This window comes from Ambystoma mexicanum, chromosome 9 (assembly GCF_040938575.1).
Source record: "Ambystoma mexicanum isolate Mex_15411 chromosome 9, UKY_AmexF1_1, whole genome shotgun sequence".
NCBI lineage: Eukaryota > Metazoa > Chordata > Amphibia > Caudata > Ambystomatidae > Ambystoma > Ambystoma mexicanum.
In genome coordinates this window covers 186,296,075-186,316,980 of record NC_090931.1, presented here as the reverse complement: position 1 = coordinate 186,316,980, position 20,906 = coordinate 186,296,075, and the positions used below count along the sequence as shown (strand labels likewise).

General features: G+C 46.4%; 1 protein-coding gene across 4 annotated transcripts in view; it reads left to right on the top strand.

The window, feature by feature from the left end:
• UBE4A (ubiquitination factor E4A) overlaps positions 1-20,906 on the top strand; it is a 915,337-nt gene that overhangs the window by 40,833 nt on the left and 853,598 nt on the right. Inside the window, exon 2 of one of the 4 annotated variants that reach the window (XM_069614442.1) lies at positions 12,391-12,444. The exons of the other annotated variants lie outside the window; for them this stretch is intronic. The gene's annotated coding sequence lies outside the window, so the exon portion shown is untranslated. The remainder of the gene's footprint in view (positions 1-12,390; positions 12,445-20,906) is intronic. 4 annotated transcript variants of the gene reach the window in all.

The window sequence follows — 20,906 nt, the reverse complement described above, 5'->3', positions numbered from 1 at the left end:
AGGGGGAGGTGAAAAGTAAGCCCTTTTGCAAGACCTGAAAAGTCTAAAAGTATAGAGAGAGAGACATACCTATGAACTAAAACGCAGAGACGGTCCCAGGATAAACGTTGTAAAAGAAAGTCTACATGAGGAAATGCTGAATGAATGATTGTCCGTAAAACAAAAGCCCCAGAAGAGAAGGCTTTAGATAGGAATATTCAGACTCCTGTAACCCAGAACAAAGAATCTCAATAAGGGGAAAGAAACCTCCCATAAAAGAGGAGAGAAAGACGATCAATCCCACAAAGGAATGTTGGGAAGGAAATGATCACACCCTCTACCCCCTCTCCCCCCAGGCCAGTCCACCACACTCCCTCACCCCGACCCCCCCCTCTCCCCCCAACCACCTCTTCACATACCAATTTGACCCTCTGAACCTGACCATTTCAGATTACCCACCACAGATCTAAAGCCTGCATGACTGTATCTCTTCCTAAAAGCAACACGTGTAGCTTCGTATCATGAGGCACCAGAGAAGGTAGACTGTAGATCAAACCCGCGGGGGGGGGAGGGGGGAGACACTGGGGGGGAGACTTGGGTGCGAGAACTGTGGTATTAATGAAGCCCTAAATGTGGGTCAATATACCTATATATTATGCTCCTTTCGTTTGGGCACCCCTTTCATCTGATGTACAGCTGCCTGCCATAACTAATGACTAATTGGTTCCTGTTTAGCTTAGATTAGATAGAATCTTTCTAATGTGCGGCCTGACCTTCACCCCGAGGATGAGCCCAGCTGACCCACGTGCACCAAGATTGACTGGGAGGAGGCAGCCAATTAGCGCCTGACATCCCCTATGGAGCGGGCCTTGCTATATGCCCGCATCAACCAGTTATGTGAATTTTTACGATATATGTCCACGTCACTGATGATGCATTTGGCCTTTTTTAATGTGCTGGCCGTCTAATTTTTGGCAGAGCGGTCTAAACATTAATTAACTACGGGAGTTGATAGGCAGATGGTTGTTCCTTCGTATCTCTTTATCATTGTTTAATAGATTAGTCACTGTTGTAAAAAGCAATGAAGTGATTTTGAAAAATAAATACTTTGCTTCATTCTTTTAGGCATTAATATATATTTGCTCTTGCACCTAAATGCCATGATGCAGTGCATTTGATGACTTATGAGTGCGATTGGCAATCTGCTTTGAACTCTGTTACATCGCATGATATGGAGCAGCTGTCCAGGTAAAATAGACCTCTTGCTTTGCTCTTTCTTACACATCTTTTCATGAAATCTTGATTGGGTGCCTGCAGAGGTGACCTAGATTAACCAGGTTACTCACTGTAGTGACCACCTTACTCCTAGTCCATAGTCCCCTTTCCTCCATACTTATGGGACATCTCTCCGTCCTGTGGGACGGGAGCGGAGCACTTTGTATAAAGCATCCAACATTTTTCCAAAAATGTGTCCTTCCTCTCTTTCTTGCGCGGGGCCCGGCACCCGGCCGTATCACCGCCCACCTTGGCTCCGCCCCGCGCCCATCAGTCCTTTTTCTATCACCAGGTCAGAGACCTATTAGCAATAACAGAGGAACCTTATTAGAGGGGACGGTGGGCTTGCAGGCGTATGGAGGAAAGGGGGCTATGGACTAGGAGTAAGGTGGTCACTACGGTGAGTAACCTGGTTATACTCCTACATCCCGTCCTCTTTCCTCCATACTATGGGAGATTCCCAGGCACTCCTTACAGGAATTACGGGTGGATGGAAATACCCCTTACTGAAACAGGTTCTTCAGCACAGCCTGACCAAACTGAGCATCAGCTCTTGAGCTCATGTCAAGACAATAATGCATACAAAAAGCAGATGGGGAGGCCCAACTAGCTGCCCTAGCAATGGACTCCCAGGGGACATATTTCTGAAAAGCAACCACGGCTGCCTTGCCCCGCACCAGGTGTGCATGAATACCCTTAGGAGGTTTCAGCCCTTGGACGGTGAAAGACTCCGTGATGCAGGCGGCGATCCACCGAGAAATAATCCCCTTAGACGCCTGCTTACCCTGAGGGCTACCGAAGGTCACAAAAAGTTGAGAAGAACTCCGAAGCTCGGAGGTCCTGTCAAGGTAGAACTTAAAGAGCCCTTCTGACATCAAGACAGTGCAGAACCCTTTCAGCCTCTGAGGCAGGGTTCGGAAAAAAGACCGGTAAGGAGATCGACTGATTCAGATGGAATTCAGTTACCACCTTCGGTAGAAAGGCTGGGTTTGTCCGTAGGACTACCTTGTCCTTGTGAAAGACCAAGAAAGGATGCTCCACTGACCAGGCCTGGAGCTCACTCATCTTGCTGATGTAATAGCGACCAGAAAGGACACTTTCCAGGATAGGTACTTGAGGTCCACCGTGGCCATGGGTTCAAAAGGTTTATGGCACAGCGCTGTCGGGACTACATTTAGGTCCCACGGCGGGTGCGGACTACGAACCGGAGGGTAGAGGCGTGTCAAGCCTGCAAACTGCCTCTTAACCACTGGGTTACTCAGAGTAAGAGCATTGGTCTGTAGAAAGATAAGCGGAAACCGCCGAAAGGTAAGTTCTGCATGACGGAACGTGAACACCCGCTAGGGAGGACACTAAGGACAGCACTGTGTCAATCGTAGCCACCTTTGGATCCAACTGCTTTTCCAAACACCAATGACAGAACCTGAGCCATTTACTCCTGTATTGGGATATGGTAGAGGGTTTCCTGGCTGCCTGGATAATACGCATGTTATCCGTAGACAAGTTAAGATGCTCTAAAGACTTGAACTCGGGCACCATGCCGCCAAGCTGAGCGATTGTGGGGGGGGGTGCCACATCTGCTGTTCCCCCCCTCCCCCCCGATGATCGGGGGTCACTGGTAACCTGATCGGCGGATACACCGACAGGTGTTGAAGTTCTGAGAACCAAAACCTGGCCGACCACCACTGGGCTATGAGTAGAAGGGAACAGTTCAGAGTTCTTCAGCTTTCAAATTGCTCGATGGACTAGAGGCAGAGGCGGGAAGGCGTAAGCTCTCATGTTGTGCCATGGAATCTCGAGAGCATCCCCCAGAGAGGAGGCTCCCAGCCCGCCTCTGGAGGCATACTGAAGAAGCTTCTTGTTTATCGCCGTAGCGAAGAGGTCCACCTCCGGTGTGCCCCAACGCAAGAAAATCCATGAGGACCTCCGCCTTCAACTCCCACTCGTACCTGACCACTGTCCGCCGGCTGAGGGCATCCGCTGTGACTTTCAGCTGGCCGGGGATGTGCACTGCAAGCAGCCAGACACCATGAAGCACGGCCCACTCCCATATCTGGATGGACAGGTCCACGAGAGGGAGACTTGGTTCCCCCTTGCTTGTTGATGTAATACATTGACCCCCACATTGTCCGTGCGTATGCGGACCACCTTGTTGGCAATGAGCAGTCTGAACGCCCTTAGTGCTAGGAAGATCGCCAAAAGCTCCAAATGATTTATGTGCAGGAGCTTGTCCTGAGGCGACCAGAGGTCCGAGACCTGAAGAAGATGTAATGTTGCACCCCACCCCAGAAGGGAGGAGTCCGTCGTGATTGTCACTGTGGGGGCTGGGTCCTGAAACCCCGCACCCACCGACAGGTTGCTGAGAGATGACCACCAATCCAGGTCCACTCTCATGGAATCCGGAATCATTATCAGCTTGGAATCCGGGTCCACAGCCTGATGCCAGGAACTCTGAAGAGCCATCTGGGTCCCTCTCATCTTGAGGAGAGGAAGAGCCAGCATGCACGAGGCCATGAGGCCCAGAAGCCTCTGGAACCACCAGGCCGACATGCTCTCTGACTGCGCAAACATCTGACACGTGGCTAACGGATACGCCATTTTGTCCCCGGTCATGTACACTCTGCAATCGATCGTGTTCCAGCGAAAACCCAGGAAAATCAGGTCCTGCGAGACCGTCATGGAAGATTTCCGCCAGTTCACTGACAGCCCAAGATGGAACGGGAGCTGAAGGAGAGACTGGAGATTGCCCGCTGCTGCCAGCGGACAAGGGCTGCGTAAGAGCCAGTCGTCCAAATATGGATACCCTGGAGACAAAGATAGGCCGCATCATCTTCGTGAAGACACACAGCGCCGAGCTAAGGCCAAAAGGAAGCACTCGAAACTGGAAGTGCTCCTCTCCCAGAGAGAAGCGGAGATATCTCCTGTGTGGGTTCCAAATCAGGATATGCATGTACGCATCCTGAAGATCCACGACGCTGAGCCAATCGCCCATCTGCAAGGAGAACCGTATCTGGCTGGGCGTGATCATCTTGAATTTCTCTTGGGGTAGGAAAAGATTGAACTGGGAAAGGTCTAGGATGGTGCGCAGGCCAGCCTGGTTGGGTTTGGGCACCGTAAACAGCCGGGAGTAGAAGCCCTCCCATCGCTCCCCAAGAGGAACGGGTTCCACAGCTCTGAGGTCCAGAAGTTTCTGAACTTCGGCTTTGATGGAGGGCGAGCCCGACTGTTGAAAGGGAGGGTTGAGGGGTGGGGTAGAGGGTGGGGGTAAGCGGAAGCCCGCTCGAGCGACTGACCGAACCCATCTGTCTTCTGTGATGGTCTGCCACGCCTCCCAATGAGACGCAATGCATCGTCCGACCGGGGTCTTGTGCGAGCGCGGAAAACCCTCATTTAGTAGGTTTATCGGTGGTGGTGCCACCTGAACCTGGGGAGGAGGCTGAGGAGCGGGAGAAAAACCGTGTCCGTTGTTGCCTACGGCGGTTATTCCCCGCAGGGGTATCCACTCTGCGAGATTTGCGGTCGAGGAAGCCCCTAAAGCCAGAGGAAGGTCGACTTTGCGACAACGGTCTCTGGGTTTTGAAAGGAGCCTTAACCAGGACAGACAATGACTTAGCTGTCTGAGTGCTATCCTTCGTCTTGGTGAGCTCTACATCTGTTGTAGAATGAAAGAGCTCCTTCCCATCGAACGGAAGGTCCAACACCTTGTCCTGCACTTCTTTTGAGAATTTAGTTGCATGCAACCACACCTGCCGTGAGGTATCAACCCCAGCATAAGGCTCCGAGCCGAGGTGTCTAAGTGATGAGCCGCGGCCTCCAGGAGAGCCTGGGCCAAGACCCTGGCGTCAGATAGGCCTGCTTTAAAGTCTTCCAGCTTCTCGACCGGGATAAACTCCTCAAACACCGACAGACCTTTCCACATCCGCGTGTTAGCTCGCGCTAATATCAATTCAGCGTTGGCCTGCCTGAGCTGCAAGGCCGAGTTGGCGAAGATTTTCCTCCCGAGGGAGTCGAGGAGCTTGTTCTCCTTTCCCAGAACCTGAGTAGCGGTCGTGGAAGAAGATGCTGCAGGCCTGGACTGCAAAGTGGCCGCAGCCACCACTGTGGAGGAGGGGGGGCGACCAAGACGACCGGGCCACCTCTTCCGAAGAATGCAGCCTGTATCTCGCGTCAATTTTCTTATTGACAAAAAGTCCAGAGTGTGGCTTTTCCCAGACTCTGCTGACATCGGCCAGAACGTCCTTCTGCAAGAACAGGCCGGTACGCTCCAAGGGATACAGGGTGAACACCCCAGAAAGCACGCCCTCCTGCGGAGCGGGTGCCTCGGGCACCGGAACATCTAAGAAACCTCATCATGGCCACTACCCGGTCATGAAAAGCTCTGATAGAGCGGGGAAGGTCCTCGTTGTCCTGATCGCCTTGGGGGGGCGTCATCCGACAGGTCAGGATCCTGCTGAGCCATGTCAGGCGCTGTCTTGTCCACTGGGGACAATGGAGGCAAAGGCGGAAGAGTCGGGGGGAGGCATCGTAGGCAAGGGAGGCACCAGCAGAACCACCGGAGGAACGGGTGGACCCGGAGGCGCAGGTGGACATATCTCCCTGAAAAGCCCTTTGAAATATTCCCTCATGGGGTCGGTACGCATTAATGTTTGAAATGTACCGAAAAAAGCCTCCTCCGGGGACTGCCTCGGAACCTGAGGAGAACTCTCACGAGGTGGACAAATCCAGGGACGTAACGGGGAAGGGTGCCACACAGGCCCCTCCACTGACGTAGCCACATAAATCAAAGGTGGCGACCCCGCAGGCAACGAAACATTGTGCTGAAGAGGCATCTGGGCGTTCCAATCGTAAACTGGACGATAAGGATGTGCACAAGGGACTCTATGTTCACCCAAGGGACCAAGCCCTACACCTGAGGCTGATGGCGTAGTTGTAGGGGTAGCACCTAAAATGGCCGCCGCGGTCGTGGCGGGAATGGCCGCCATTTTCCCCTCATCTGAGGGGAACTGGGGCATGTGAGGCAGGGGTCCCCGTCGATGGATCAGGGGTCTTAACTTTAGCCTTAACATAAGGGACCTCGGCCAAACCGGTACTGTGAGGCCTGGAATGTTTTTGACTTACCAACCGCCAAATTAGCCTTCAAAGGAAGGACCTCGGCACTGCCGGTAAAAAGAACTTTGCTTCTTTGCCCCCTCAACAGGTCTGGTGTCACAGCGGGAACGGTGAGAAACAGCTTTCACCGACAAGGCCTTGTCAGGCCTCTCAGAACTGTTGGTAGCTTTAGCCTCTGAACGAGGGACCTCGGACCCAGGCCCGGTAACAGCCTTATCTGCGCGTGCCTCGAACATCTGTTCGGTAACAGCAAGGCCTCGGGGTGCACCCCGGTCTTATTTTTGAGGGCCGACAGAGGCCTCAGAGTGAGCTCCGGTACCCCACGACTCAGTAGAACTGGGTCAACAAACAGTCCCCACAGGAGGGGCCTCTGAGCGTACCCTGGTATCCACAGGCCCCTTACGGAGACCCTCGGAGAAAACTCCGGTACAATTATCAGGCCCAACGGGCACCTCAGGGCGAACCCCGGTGGCAGAGCGATCAACGCCCCTCCCGGCCCGAGAGGGACCCGGAAGGTATCCCCCGGCTGGGGTGCTCTGAAAAGTAAAGAACTTACCGGGCGTTTCTTCTTCTCATTGATGAACGCCTAAAAGTGTGAAGGAGTTTGTCGGAACACCTCCTCCAACCGATGTTGAAGTGCCCGGACCGAAAGGGAGTCGCAGTAAAAACAGGAGTCCCAACGGAGATCCGGACCCAAGCACTCTAAACAAAGAGGATGGGGGTCCGCCCTCGCGAAACGACGGTGACACGATGAACAATCTGGAAAGTCTAGTTTGAACGACATAGACAGATTAGTACACGATCGCTAGCGAGAGCCGGAGAGGAAAAAAGGGAAGAAAATCTTCTGAGGATGCAAGTGTGTCTAGTCCCGAACGAGCGGAGAAAAGGAATGATGGGCGATGAACGGGGTGGAGCCAAGGTGGGCGTGGTTACGGCCGTGTGCCGGGCCCCGCACAAGAAAGAGAGGAAGGACACATTTTTGGAAAAATTTTGGATGCTTTTTACAAAGTGCTCCAGTCCCGTCCCACAGGACGGAGAGATGTCCCATAATTATGGAAGAAAGGGGACGGGATTTAGGAGTATTACTATTTCTCCTACATCCAATGAATCGCTGCACAGAATACTTTCCACTGTCACTAATATTTTACTCGTGATTCTGCATCCAGTGATGCAGTGCGCCCATCACTGAGAGCATTCTTGCTTCTAGTTGTCATGATGAAATGTGTCACACTGGGGGCCATCTTGGTTTGCTATTGCTCCTACATCTGACCACCAAGTTTGTCTGATCAGCGCAGAACTCCTTTCTCTTTGACTGCTCCCATCTTCTTTGATTTTGTGTATTTCGTGTGACGCTTGTGTTAACTCGTAAAGGGTGTGCTGACCCAACAGAGGGCACGCATTTCAGTACAGTAGATCAATCAAAGGTAGCAAAGTACACATGCTTCCGAGTATCAAGCAGTGAAGTGTTGGTTCCTGCTTTACACCTCCTTTAATGCTTTACTAGAGCGCAGGAATTGCTCTTGTTGCTTCATTGATATTCACAGATTTGGCTCATGACCTTCAGTCATAATGGCCTGCTCAGCTGCACATGCATCACTTTTGTCAGGCTAGATAATTCTGATAAGGATTGGAATGTAGTAAAATTGCAGTGTCCCCAGCACAAAACGTTCAACAAAATTCACAGCAGAAAAATGTACATGGTGTTCTTGCATGTAAGTGGCGCTTTGCTCAAATAAACTCACTGGAATTGCTAATCATTTAAACCTTTTTAGTATGAAATGGGTATATTCAACTTAATGGGGGTTCCCTGCACCTCACATCAACCTCTAAGTGGGCTCCCACCTGCCTAGCCTCAGGCTACCCTATTTTACGACAGCGGTTTTCTAAATATTGGTAGACTACCCCTACCTGTCTGGGTCTAACCCTTTCTATACGGGTGGCCTAAAGGCTATGTGCTTATCTACCGGTCTCCCTCAGGGATGTCCTGAAGGACCGAACAGGTTAGTCTTCTATCTGGAGAAGCAGTCTTTTCTCTCTTTCTCATTCTCCCCCCACTCACCCCCCCTCCAACTGTACTCTCTATATACTTTGCTTCCTGGCTGTGTCTCTCTTACTCTGCACTCCTTTTCCTGGTCTTGCTACTCTCTCTATCTCCACTATCCTGTCTCTGCCCACCAACTCCCTCCTGGTCATCCCTATCTCCACACTCCCTGTTTCCATCCTGTCTCACCTCCCTCTTTCCTACACGCACACCACCAGTGTCTCCCAAACCTATTCTCGAACTCCCCTCTTCTATCTTTCTCCAAAACTACTACTCCTATGCCTTTCCACCCTCCAATATCCTCTGCCTACTAGTAAACACCCTCTCTCGATCTCATATTCACTCTCGCTCACCTCTCCCAAACGCTCAATAATTGGTTTCACTCCCTCAGCTCTTAACACCTTCCATCCCTTTTTCCAAAAAGCCCAATTCCTGGGCTCCTCTCTGGTCTCTCGGTCCAGCACTGCTGCCTCCTCCAACCTCACCCATAGACCTTTCATCCTTACTGAAACTGCTGGCTTTTTATGTCTGCCTTTCCTGTTGTGGAGCTCCTCTTGGCTTTGTCAGCTGCTTCCGTTGGCCATTCTGTAGCTGAGCTACCCTGTTGGGGGGGGGGGGGTCGGGACTTCCCCTGCAAGATGTTAAGAAGGCTTGTAGCCCCATGGGCTTCGGCTGCTTGTTTATCTTGGCATTCTTGACAAATGTTGAGTTTCTGTGCACGGGTTGTGGAGGGTTTCTGGATTTCCTTTGTTCCCCTGCAGTCTCTTGCCAATTCGAATTCTTGGGTTGCTGTCCCACGGCTCCCTTTTAGTGACATTTATGGAGCTGAAGGTTGTTTGGGTGCTCCTTTCTGAGTACTTTAATAAGTTGGGGAACTTGATGCAACACAAGGTTTGTTAAAGCAAAGCAAAACTAGTCCAGGCCAGTTTTTGACTGTTGCATTCTGGAAGATTTAGTTTTGCGTTCTTTTGGAGGTTGCTCTGGCTGTTAGTTACTGTAGGTCGTGCATCTTAACATGACTGTTCAACTCAGAGCTGGACGTAAACGAAGGGGCAACACCCACACCCATCGGAATTAACACACACCTTACAAGACAGAGGATTAAAGCGTTCCACAAGTGCAGGGAGTTGCAGATACTTCAGAGTGGGAGGTATAGCCGGGTGCCCAAGGAGGGCCTTAACTGACTCTAAAGAGTGAGATGGGAGCACCTTAGACGGAACCACAGACAGAGGATCAGAGTTGAAGGAGAAAGATTGGTGACTGAACAGAATCATGAGGACCAGGTAGATTGAGAGCACAGGGGAAAGGTCCCACTGCACCCCCGAAAGAGGCAGAGGAAAGAAGTGGTAGGTGCACACCTGTATAAGCCAAAGGGCAAAACGGGTGCAGAAATAAATTATCCAGGTTACTGAGTAGAGGGTGGGGGGGGAATCTTCTAATAGCCCAGCAGACAACTCTACATAGAATAAAGGAGGGAGATCCCCCCCCCCCCCCCATGGCCCTAAAACGCCACAATACACAAAACTAGCAGGGACGCCTAGCATAGGTGGACATAGCGTAGGAGGTATGCTGTAGTACTGTAGTACCACCACTAACCAAACCCACTAATAATCTCATCCCTTTCCTCGCACCTCTCAAATTCTAAACATAACGCATCCGTACCTATACTGCACAGCAAACCCCACACACTCTTCACTACACTGCAACAATGAAACAAGTCACTCATAGCCGCACGCAACAGTTACTGACTGAAAAATCACACCCACGCTCAGTGAATGGTGTAAACCGAACTGAAACTGCCAACAGCACAACACTGTAAGTCCTAACCTACCCTACCCCTTTTGCTTCTCAGATGCTCCTGAGCACCACTGTACCACTCTGGTGGTGAGTGTGCACAGTATAAATGTCCTGTAACATAACCTCTAGTACTGGATTCTCGAGCTGCTCAGATCTCGGTGTCTTCTTGCAATGTTCTGAAATGACTGAGACTTGGCCATGGCGGAGGGTTTCTATGTGCAGAGATGGGGATAAGTGCTACCAATAGTCCTGTACACTCTGGGGAGCGAGGGACTGGGGTCCCTCAACTCCTCCAGGCCACCCCTGAATACAGATTTAAGAAATGGAAGTACAATGTAAACCAGGGAGAGCACCAGTGCATGTAAATAAATGGCAAACCTCAAGAAAACTATACCTTTGTGTCCATGTTGTATTTCTGACCCCTCACAGTGTTCAATTATGAACTGTTCTCTCTCAATTTAGCACAATTTACTTGCTGGATATATTCAAGTTTCGTTCTAGAAGTAACTTTTATACAGATTAATTGTAATAGTAATTACATCAACATACAATCAAAATGTACAGTTTCCTGAATTCATATATATTGAGATTGCCATGAATTAAAAAAAAGGCATGAAATATTAAACATTTTGAATAAAAGTTTGGATTGATCTCATATTGCACTGGTTAGCAGCAATCCATGCGACCCTTTCCATTTATCAAACCATGTAGAAGTCTTGTACCACTTGGAAGTAAAACCTCTCAAACCATGTTTTAATTGCACTTTATTGAATTTAACACACTAAGACTCTAGGCTGATTCAAGAATGTAATATTGAGTTGATGCACATAACCAGCCGACACATGTTTCGACCACTAAAAAATGTCCTCATCAGCGCTATGTTTGAGTAGATTGGTTTCTTTTCTTGCATTCTGGTGGTATAATCCACAAACACTTGTTCAAAATCAGCTCTGCAATCAATTTGTTAGAAATATGTCCCCAATTAACTTCATTAGTAGCCTCTCAAAGTGAAACTTGACCTGCCACCATCCTTTTCAACTCTGCACTTCTGTCTTGCCTGGTTTGTTAACTGGTATTTGGCAAACGTAAATGTTTTCACTTCGTTTTGAGATAATGTGGCCAATTCTCATGTTGAACTTGTCAGTTTGAAAATCCCAATTTCCAATGTGGTTATTATGCACATTGTGTCTGCATTCAGAAAGCGGGCAATCCTGCCATGTGCTGATCGATTGATCTCATGTTGACAATTGTTATGTATGATTTGTGTTTCCTAGTCACACATGGGTTAAGAACTCTGCTTATTTCGATATGCATGTCGGAAGTAAAACGTCACACACAATTTGCATTGCTTCACTCCCCCACCCATCACGTTCTTACATCTAAATAGTGTGCATTGCAAGAAGAGTATAAATTATAGGGCTTTAGACGGTGGCCCGTTTTTGATAAACTCTTTGCGAGCAACCAGTCACCTGTTTTGTGTGTAATTGGTCTTCCTGATCACACTGCAGATGATAAAGCCTCTAATTATGGACTGATGGGAAGCATTTTATCCAGGCTACTGTGACGAACAATGTGTTTTGTTACATTTTTGCCCTGACGGCTTGTTATAAGTGTTTATTTACAGTAGTCCCTTCCAGTGCATTGTTTGCTTTGTGAGGTTCACAAGACTTTCTTAGTTGACGCTCAGAATCAGAGGATCGACAAGACAATTTGAGATGAAGTGCAGTGTAACAAAAAGGTTTTTATAGGTTTCTGACACAAAGGATATAGCAAGGATATGATCAAATCATGATCCATCTCTGTATAATCATTTGAAGTCCCAGAAGAATACAATGCCAGAGAGGGATATTTTGACACCAAATCCCAGTCTACAACAGGGCCATGGTGTAAGTGGCAAGTCTACCAGGCTGCAAAATGTACACTTCCCACTGGCTAGAGGTAATTGACTCTTGGCAAGTAAGAAATGGTATGATGTGTGGATGTGTTGCATTGAGGTGGAAAGTGGCTAACTAGTAGCTTGCAACTTGATATGTTTACCCCTGCAGTCTACTGCAGACCAGATTCAGAGGTGCCTGCCCTGAAAGAATTTGATCAGTTTATGTGGACTCTTTAAAGGGCCAGGAACCTTTTTGTAGCTGCTGGATGTGAATATTGGCCTGTCTGGGTTTATTTATTTCCTTTCCTTCTAGGTATTTTCAGACTGGAGACACCCCTTGTCACACCTGCCGGCCAGCCACGGGCTGGTAAGTTTTCTGAGCTACTTCCCAGTTCCACTGGAATCCAGATTGTGGCTCCTGGCTAGTCTCTTCTTTTCACTAGTTTCCTCTTTTTCTTAGCAAGTGTTGTTCATTGTGTTTGGCGGGCACCTGAATCTGGATTTTGGCTCCCTGCTCTTTCTCTGCCCTGCCTCTTCTCCCTTTCCAGCACTGCCTGCCACATCAATCGCTGGGCCCAAGGTAACAAGAATCTCTACTTCTCAGCACTTCTATTCTCTTCCTCTAAGCTCCTGCAACACTGTTCTAGTCTCTTGCATATCAACGCCACCTTCAACCCCTTGACTTGGCCAATATGGTTTTTTATATTTGACCTCTCCACCTTCCCTCTGTCCATTCTCAGTCTCCAACCTCTCCCTGCATCTAAAGATCAATCTCTTATAATTCCTTCTGCTTTCAGTGACCTTTATAATTCCACCTCCTCTTGCATCTGACTTCTTTCCCTCTTAACTTCCTGATCTCTCCTGTCACCACCATAGTCCCCCCTGTTTCCTCCTTCTATATTCTTGCTGCTTCATTTCTTCCACCTTGTCATGGTTAACCTCTCTGCAAATGAAATCTCCTAGGGCCTGTTGCTGTCACACTGTAAATCTCGTTTGATTGGTCTGTTGGAACAGTGAGTGTCTAACTGCTGAGAGGGGTCAGAAATGAGTCGGACACAAGGTATTCATATTCTCCACTAAAGACATTTTTTTTAAAAATAAAGTGGGTTGGCAAACTGTCTAACTGGCCCTATTGTTAAAAGGATTTTCCCTAGCTGAAAATCAAAACTAAGGATCCGTCTATGTCAGGAAATCTAACTGAAAAGCCGTCCTTGAGTCCAAAATGTCCTGTCCTATCCTAACCCTCGCACTAAAATAAAGGGTGCAAGGAAATGTATTTTTCTTGATGGTAGCAAAAAAGGGTTCAAAAACAACAATGTAATAATCACTCCAACAGAAATGTTGTCCAAGGTAGAAACCCTTGGATCCAGAGAGTGGTTCCCTTTCCACTGGTTTCTTAAATAAGATGGCAAAAGTTCCACTTTCAGTTTCTTTAACTAGATAGTTCTTGTTTAAATCACAAGCTTTGCAACACTTTTTCTGTAAGCCTTTTCTTTAACTCTGCAGATTGCCTGGTGTACTCCCCTGCCAGGAATGTTCATTGAATCTCTATTACCTGGTACCATTTGCACTGATTTGGGTATGATTGTCTCTAATGCTGACTGTCGGGTGTTCGACAAGTACAGGGGAGACACCTGCAACCCTAGTAGGGAACATAAAGGTCGACACGCAACATTAAAAAAATATTAGAAAACCTAAATTTCTGCAAGTTGCGACTCCGGTTGCGGGTCACAAGATCACTGATTTCTATCGTTATGCTGGATCCAGCACAGAAAAGAGACACTCTAAACCTCACACCGCTTGTGTTATGATCTGGGGAACCTAACTGATATTGGCATCTTGGAGGGTGTGGGTGCTATAGGTTGTATTTGCTCTGATGAGGAATCAAATATTGATATTAATCAAATCAGGTGAGCGCATAGGGCAAATAATGCACAGGTGTTGGAAGGTAGGACCTTTTTATGAGCGTGACCTGTAGTGTGAAGGAAGGTGCATTTTTGCGGGTGCATTAGCCTGCTGAGCTAACCATATCACATATTGGGTCCTAAGATGGCTGCATTAACAGCTAAGACTAATAGCTTATTCGAAGTGTGTGCTAAATGCTGAAACATACCTTTTATAGATGATTAGTAATGATTTAGTAGCACCTATATACTAAGCAAAGTGAGCTATATTAAGTGTGCACGCATCAAAGGGGTGGAAGGTTACATCATGCTCAAGTGCATAGAAAGGCAGGGCAGAGGCCCAAGTGTAGTAGCTAATAGAGGCATTTATATGTATTTGAGTGTTTAAAGCATTATAGCGCTTAGCCAGTCTTGTATCAAGACACTAGCTAGCAGAGTGTAGGCCCGGTAAAGCTTGCTCATTAGGGGTTAACTACAATGCGTATGATTTCAGCTTCTCCTGAAATATTCTTTTTTTGCAACCGTAGCGCTGCAAGCCTTTGCAAACAAATTCTCTTTCGCATGAGAAGGAATGGCACGGTCTTGCATGCACTGATAAGAGACATTCCTGAATTTGCAGATGAGCTCTAAGTCTCGGGGAGGGGTAAAAGGGAACGCTTTGGAAGCTGGGTTTTTCCATCAGTAAACATTTTTGCACTGAGCAAGTTCTAGAATAGTGCGTCACGCTGACTGACAGCACAAAGGTACAAGTATGCATGCACACATGACCTGGGGGATTCTTCCGTGGGCTGCTGGCGAGCAAGCGCCCGGAGCGTGATGTAGCCCCTTCGGCTCCTTGTAGCGCTGTCATCTAAGAGCTAGCTGAAGGATATGGGGCAATCCACCTGGTTAATGGGCAGCAGTTCCTTTAAGATGACCTGGGTCTCCAGCGCTAATGGATACAAAAAACGTGAGGATGTGTTCTGAGTATTTGTGATTTCTCTTACTTGCATTTTATTATTTCCAAATTTTATTATGTTACTTAATTTCAAATAAATGCTACGTTTTATGCTGAAGGTGTCATCTCTCCAAGACTGTGTTCATGGCTGTCGCGCAGAGTGGGACCTGTATGGGGGGTGATGGGGTGTTTTATTGCAATCAAGGCTGGTTCCAGGGGGTGCAAATGCCCTTTTCACTACATGACCTTACACTAGGTTAACCCGTTAGTTATTAGAGCTACTTTCCACAAGTAATACTGCGCAAGGACCAGATTCCAGCAGATGCTCCACCACACTCACTTAAGGAAGCGGATGATATTGTTAAATTGACATCACCCTGTTTCGGCCCTAAATCAAGTGCATCCGTTGAATTTTACGGCAATGTCGGGGATGAAGTCTAGGCCCATAAGCTCATTTTGGCCGAATTGAATATTAAGATTGACATATTTAGTAACTGGGCCTGGTCTTCTAAACCGATGGTCTCATTAAAGTATGACAAGTAAGTGGGACCTGACAGAAAATATTCCCCTGCAAGAAATGTTGTACTAAAAGAGAAAAGTGATAGCAGTGAAATGGTTCAAATGGAAAAAATGCTCAAAAGTGTTAAAATCTAAAAATGGTAGGAGAAGCCAGTTAAAAGGAATAGTGCGCACAAAAATATTATTGTCACGAGTGTTCAGGCATGTGGGTTTAAGCATACATTGATCGATTTATACAAACCTTTCCCATGTGCACCTTACCTTAGTTTTCCTCACTTTACACATGCGAAATCGGGCAGCAGGGCATGGCCATCTTGTGCTAATCTTATCCGTTGCCGCATCGCCCTAAAGAGAACTGCCCTCGCGGCACTAAATCGTATCCCCAGCCCCTGAAGCTGACATCACTAGACGCATACGGCCCATTTCACACTGCGAATGCACGTCTCGTGTCAACGTTCTCTGCGCTCCAGCTAATGACGTGTCTCCATGGAAATGGCAGGACGCCTCTTTCCTCAATAAGTATAAACAGACCACTTCTGATCAGTTGCTTTTACAAGTTTGTGTTTTTTTGTATCCTGTGACTCGTTTCTGCTCTGTTCAGCTATCTTCATTGCTCGTTGCCAGTTCGAACAGATACTAGTACTAGCATCACTTTCTGTTTTTAATTTTGTTGTATAATGGCAACAATACAGCCCTACCAGTACGAGCTGGAGTATTCCGAGGCAGAATTAGTTTAAAGAGAAAGATGCAGAAACGATGGGGCATCGGACGAATCGCCAGATTATGGGCCTGAGCCTAGTCACATGGAAGGCGTTTCCACCTGGTGTACCTGCAATCAGTGCGAGGTCATGCCAAGCCAGGAGAACTGCTGCTGCCGAGAAAACTCTGGATGCTTGGCCTACATATCTGAAGAAGAGACACCGCCGCAATGAGTTACCGAGCTGCATGACTTCAGGGCAGCCTGCCCCACAAGGTCCGTGTTGAGGATAATGATGGTGCTTATGCATGAACTTCGCAACAGTTCACCCCCGCAATCCACGTAATGAGTAAGTGTACTCTAGATTTGATGTCACTTAGGCCACTAACAATTCATGTTTGTCTCCTATATTGTAGTAACTTTGATCTATCACTGCCAAATAAATGTGGTCTGGCAATTCAATACATCTCTCGTGATTTTGGGGAAATCATAGTGGTCATCTTATGCGTCTTTCACGTACAACCAAGAAACGCTATTTCTCTGTGCCCCAAACGTTATGGATTCCATGAGTGTTCATTTTTGTAATGGGTCTACGCTTTAAAGCCCAAGTTGATTGATCCATGAAGTAACATTTGTACTGGCAACTATGCCATAGGATATAAGAATGCATTTTCAACTAAGGTATGTACACTTGCGTTCATTTAAATACAGTTTGTATGTTTCTCTTCCACAGGTGATACAGGCTGGTGGCCTATTGTGCATTTACCTGGTGGCTATATGGGAAGCTTGGATACCGCGTTTGAGTAATACCCGCCTGTGTCGTTGGTACCATTATAGCCAAATTCCCCAGTGACAGCGGTCAGTACAGGGGATTTTCCCACACTGTGCTGCAACCCGAAGTTTACAATTTGTAGTACATTTGTGCCATCAACATCCGCAACAAAATAAAATACAATTCAATTTTTATGAATAGTTGTTTACATTTTTCGGTGAATCAATGACTCGCTCACTTGTCCTGGCATGGTGGGAACGGCCAAGGTGCCAAACACCATGTGCACTTCAAAGGTATGTTCTGCACAGGGGCCATTGTACACATGGCCTCCCCAGACCCAGTGTCTCCAGGCTCCCCTGATTCAGACCGCCCCAGAAACATGTCGCTCATTCATATGCACACCGACTCTTCTAATTCTTACTAAACCCCTTGATATTTATCCTGACAACATCCTGTGAGCACTGGAAGTCAACTTGTGATTGTGCTACCTGTTCTCCAGCTACTAACTACCCTGCTTGCTGAATCTAACTGTTTGTTGGTCAAGGTAAGGGCTGGTCACCTAATCATCTTTTTCTGATCTCAAAATGTTCTTTCTATTTCGGACGAATGTACCCAGTAGAGTAATGTTCATTCATCTCAATGACTTTACAGTTGTCTACTTATTAAGTGTTCAGATCTCGATATATAGCAAATTTCATCAGTGTCAGTTGTGATAGAATTGAATGTTTCTCTGTCCATGTCTATAAGCATGATGCCTTTTGCATAGAATTGCATAGAAAACGTTGATATAATTCTAACATTGATATAATTCTATCTATCTCATGCATTGAGTAGAATTTTAATAATTGTGTACTTTTTTATCCAGATTTTTCAAGAATGCCTGCTTGTATGGTTTTCGGTTGCCGTTCTAAGAGCCATTACAAAAGTAAGGGCACAATCGGGCATACATTCCAGAGGAATATAGATCTAATAAGAGAATGGGTCAGATATTGTGGATTTGCAGTGGTCCAGATGGAAAGTAGAGCCCAGGATGTCTTGCCCAGGATGTCTTGGGGGACTTGAGGGCCAATCTATTCTGCATCTACAGCCTGCACTTTACCCCGGATATGTACGACCAATCACAAAGCATCGACTCAGAACGTCTCATAAATTGCTTCCAAATGCATTTCCAACTCTATTCATGCACCCGCTGGACCAGGTGAGTCGCGGATGACGAATTAGCTGTAGGCCTTGAGGTACTGAACAGTTAACTACATGAACGGATTGGTGTTTTCGGTGTAAATGTTTCTTACTAAACTTTGCATATTTACGAGATTGTATTACTTTAGAATTGTACCACATTTTGCTAAATATCTGTCCATGATTTTAGGAGCATCATAGAAGGTAATTTTGACCATAGAAAACTATGCCATAGTGCCCTTCGAAATAAGCATAATCTTTTCGTAATCGGTTGCTTCACATGTCAATTCTTTTAGGAGAGTATACTGACGGAAGCACAGACCCTTGCTAGTGACATCATCACCGACACCTCCAGTATACCAATGGTGAGCGATGTAGACTTGCAGAAATTAATATTATCGAGAGTTGGATCTTCCCACATATTTAATGCAAATCTAATTTTCCCTTTTTACAACTTTGTGGCAATGCACTGAAAATGAAGAAGCAAGATTCTACATTCATTTCTTTTCCGGAGTCAACAACAACTTCGAGCACCTATCAGGTAGTTTTATTTTGTTTTTCAATTATGAGAATGTTTTATGCTTGGAATTTTAAATAATATGAAATAGTTTTATGTATCCTGTCATTTGTTTACATGTTTCATTTATGGGTTTCTCTTTATATGTACAATTGTCTGCATCCTATTCTCTGTTCAATTTCACTGTTTTCATCCATACTAAAACAAGTACTGTGTTACAGGGGGATGCTGGTACTTTGACCACAATTACATCATCCTTTGGAGCTGGTCCAGAGTATGAGGTATGCGAACTGACAGTTCCCTTGAAAGAAAGTAATCCTACATTGGATACTATTAGACAGTGACGTTCATATAAACGTGCAGTGTTTAGAACTTTTATCATGTCAGTTCTAACGTTACAATTTCTACCTTAACGCGGAATATATCGCAAAATGCTTGAGTGCAACATTACAATCAGTAGGTTTTGCACAGTGATCTCTGATCGAGTACACTTGCCATCAATCAGGTGAAATTCGAAAATGTCTATTTTGACTGAATGACGTACACTGTTTACGGCAGTATGTATGTGTGCGATGAAAGACTTTGATTTCAAATATGATTGACTTTTGTTTTTTTAATGAATATTTTATTCAAGGAATGTATACAAGGTTGGGAATTAGAAGAGGAGGGAGGCACATGGATCAGAGGTGGTGGACCAGCTTGATTGTGCGGTCATTACAGTGAAGAACACGGTTTCACAGAAAATCAAGAAAACAAAGGTACCTAATGAACAATTTTGTTTTTACTAAAAGTGTTTTGGGCTGGTGTCTTCATGGCCTGTTTTTTTAATCTAAAGTGCTATATACTGTATGTTGGATTTACACTAAACATGTTTTCACAGCCGATCTCCTAGAGGACCAGAAAGAAAAGAAGTATGAAGACACAGATGACAAATGAAACCAAAGATGCTGCTTGCCAAACAGATTTCACCATGGAGCAACTATCATTTGTGGCACAGCGTGGTCAAGTCAATAAGCAGACTCGAGAGGCTTATGCCCAATGGCCAGAAAATGAATTGAATCTGACCGGCAAAGCAAGCAAAGTGTTGTTGGACCATTGCTACAACGTGAGAACTCGACAAGATGAAGATGAAACTGAATATAAGGAAGATGCTTTTAAATTACTCACTGACCACTTCACACAATCTACATCCGCAAAAAGGGACACCCAATAAACAATCGACATTGATGGTTTCTCCAATCTGTGTGCAAATAACACAAACTGAAATAACAGACTGAAGCCTCAACGCAATTGATCAAGGAACTTGCCAACGATCTCGACTACAGTGTGTCTAGTTTGGCTGATATGTCCACCACAATTGAGTCTCAAACCACATTCATGCAGAACGATAGTCTAATAAAGGAGCACAAATACATTATATTCGACAGCTGCCTGGTAGAGATTATACTGATGCTGAAATGTGTCCATCCAGTGAGGGGGACAGTATGCAGGGAGTCATTGGTGAATGTGACTCTTGTATCACAAGGCACTAACCTGAAAATCCAATCCACCTGTGCCCAGCTCCATGGTACATTTTCATGGTACGCTCAACCGATGCTTGGCAAAGTGCCAGCTGGAAATAATCTGTGTGCAGCAGCTTTACTTTTCAGTGGCTCTACTTTTAGTAAATTGTCCAGTTTCTGTCAATTTGTTGGAATTCAGTTCATGGCTAAAACGCAGTACTACAAATATCAAAGAATTTTTATTCCCTGCTATTAGTCCAGCCAGGAAAACTGAACAAATGCCTATTGAATGGACATTTTCTGGCAAAGGGGTCAGGCTAGCTGGTGATGCCCAGTGTGACAGCGCCGGATTTTCAGCAAAGTACTGCACATACCACTTTCAGGACATGGAAACTAAAATAATTGTGAGTTCGGAGGTCGTGCAGGTGTCCCAAAGTAAATCCTCAGTGGCCCTGGAGAAAATTGGTTTCATAAAATCCCTTGAACATCTTCAATCGAAGGGAATGCAAATAGACCTCATAGCCACTGACAGACATGTTTCAATAGCCAAGGCCATACAAGAACAGTTTCCAAACATTCGCCATCAAGTTGATGTATGACACGTTGCCAAATCAATCAATCAATCAATAATAAATAATTAAAAAAAACAGTTTCTAGTAACAAAAAGGGTTCTGAAAATATTTTACAGTGGTCCCAGTCTTTCAGCAACCATCTTTGGTGGTGCTCCAAAACTTGTGATGGATCTGTGGAAATTCAACTAGAAAAATGGCGCTCATTGATACACCACTGTTCCAACGTTCAC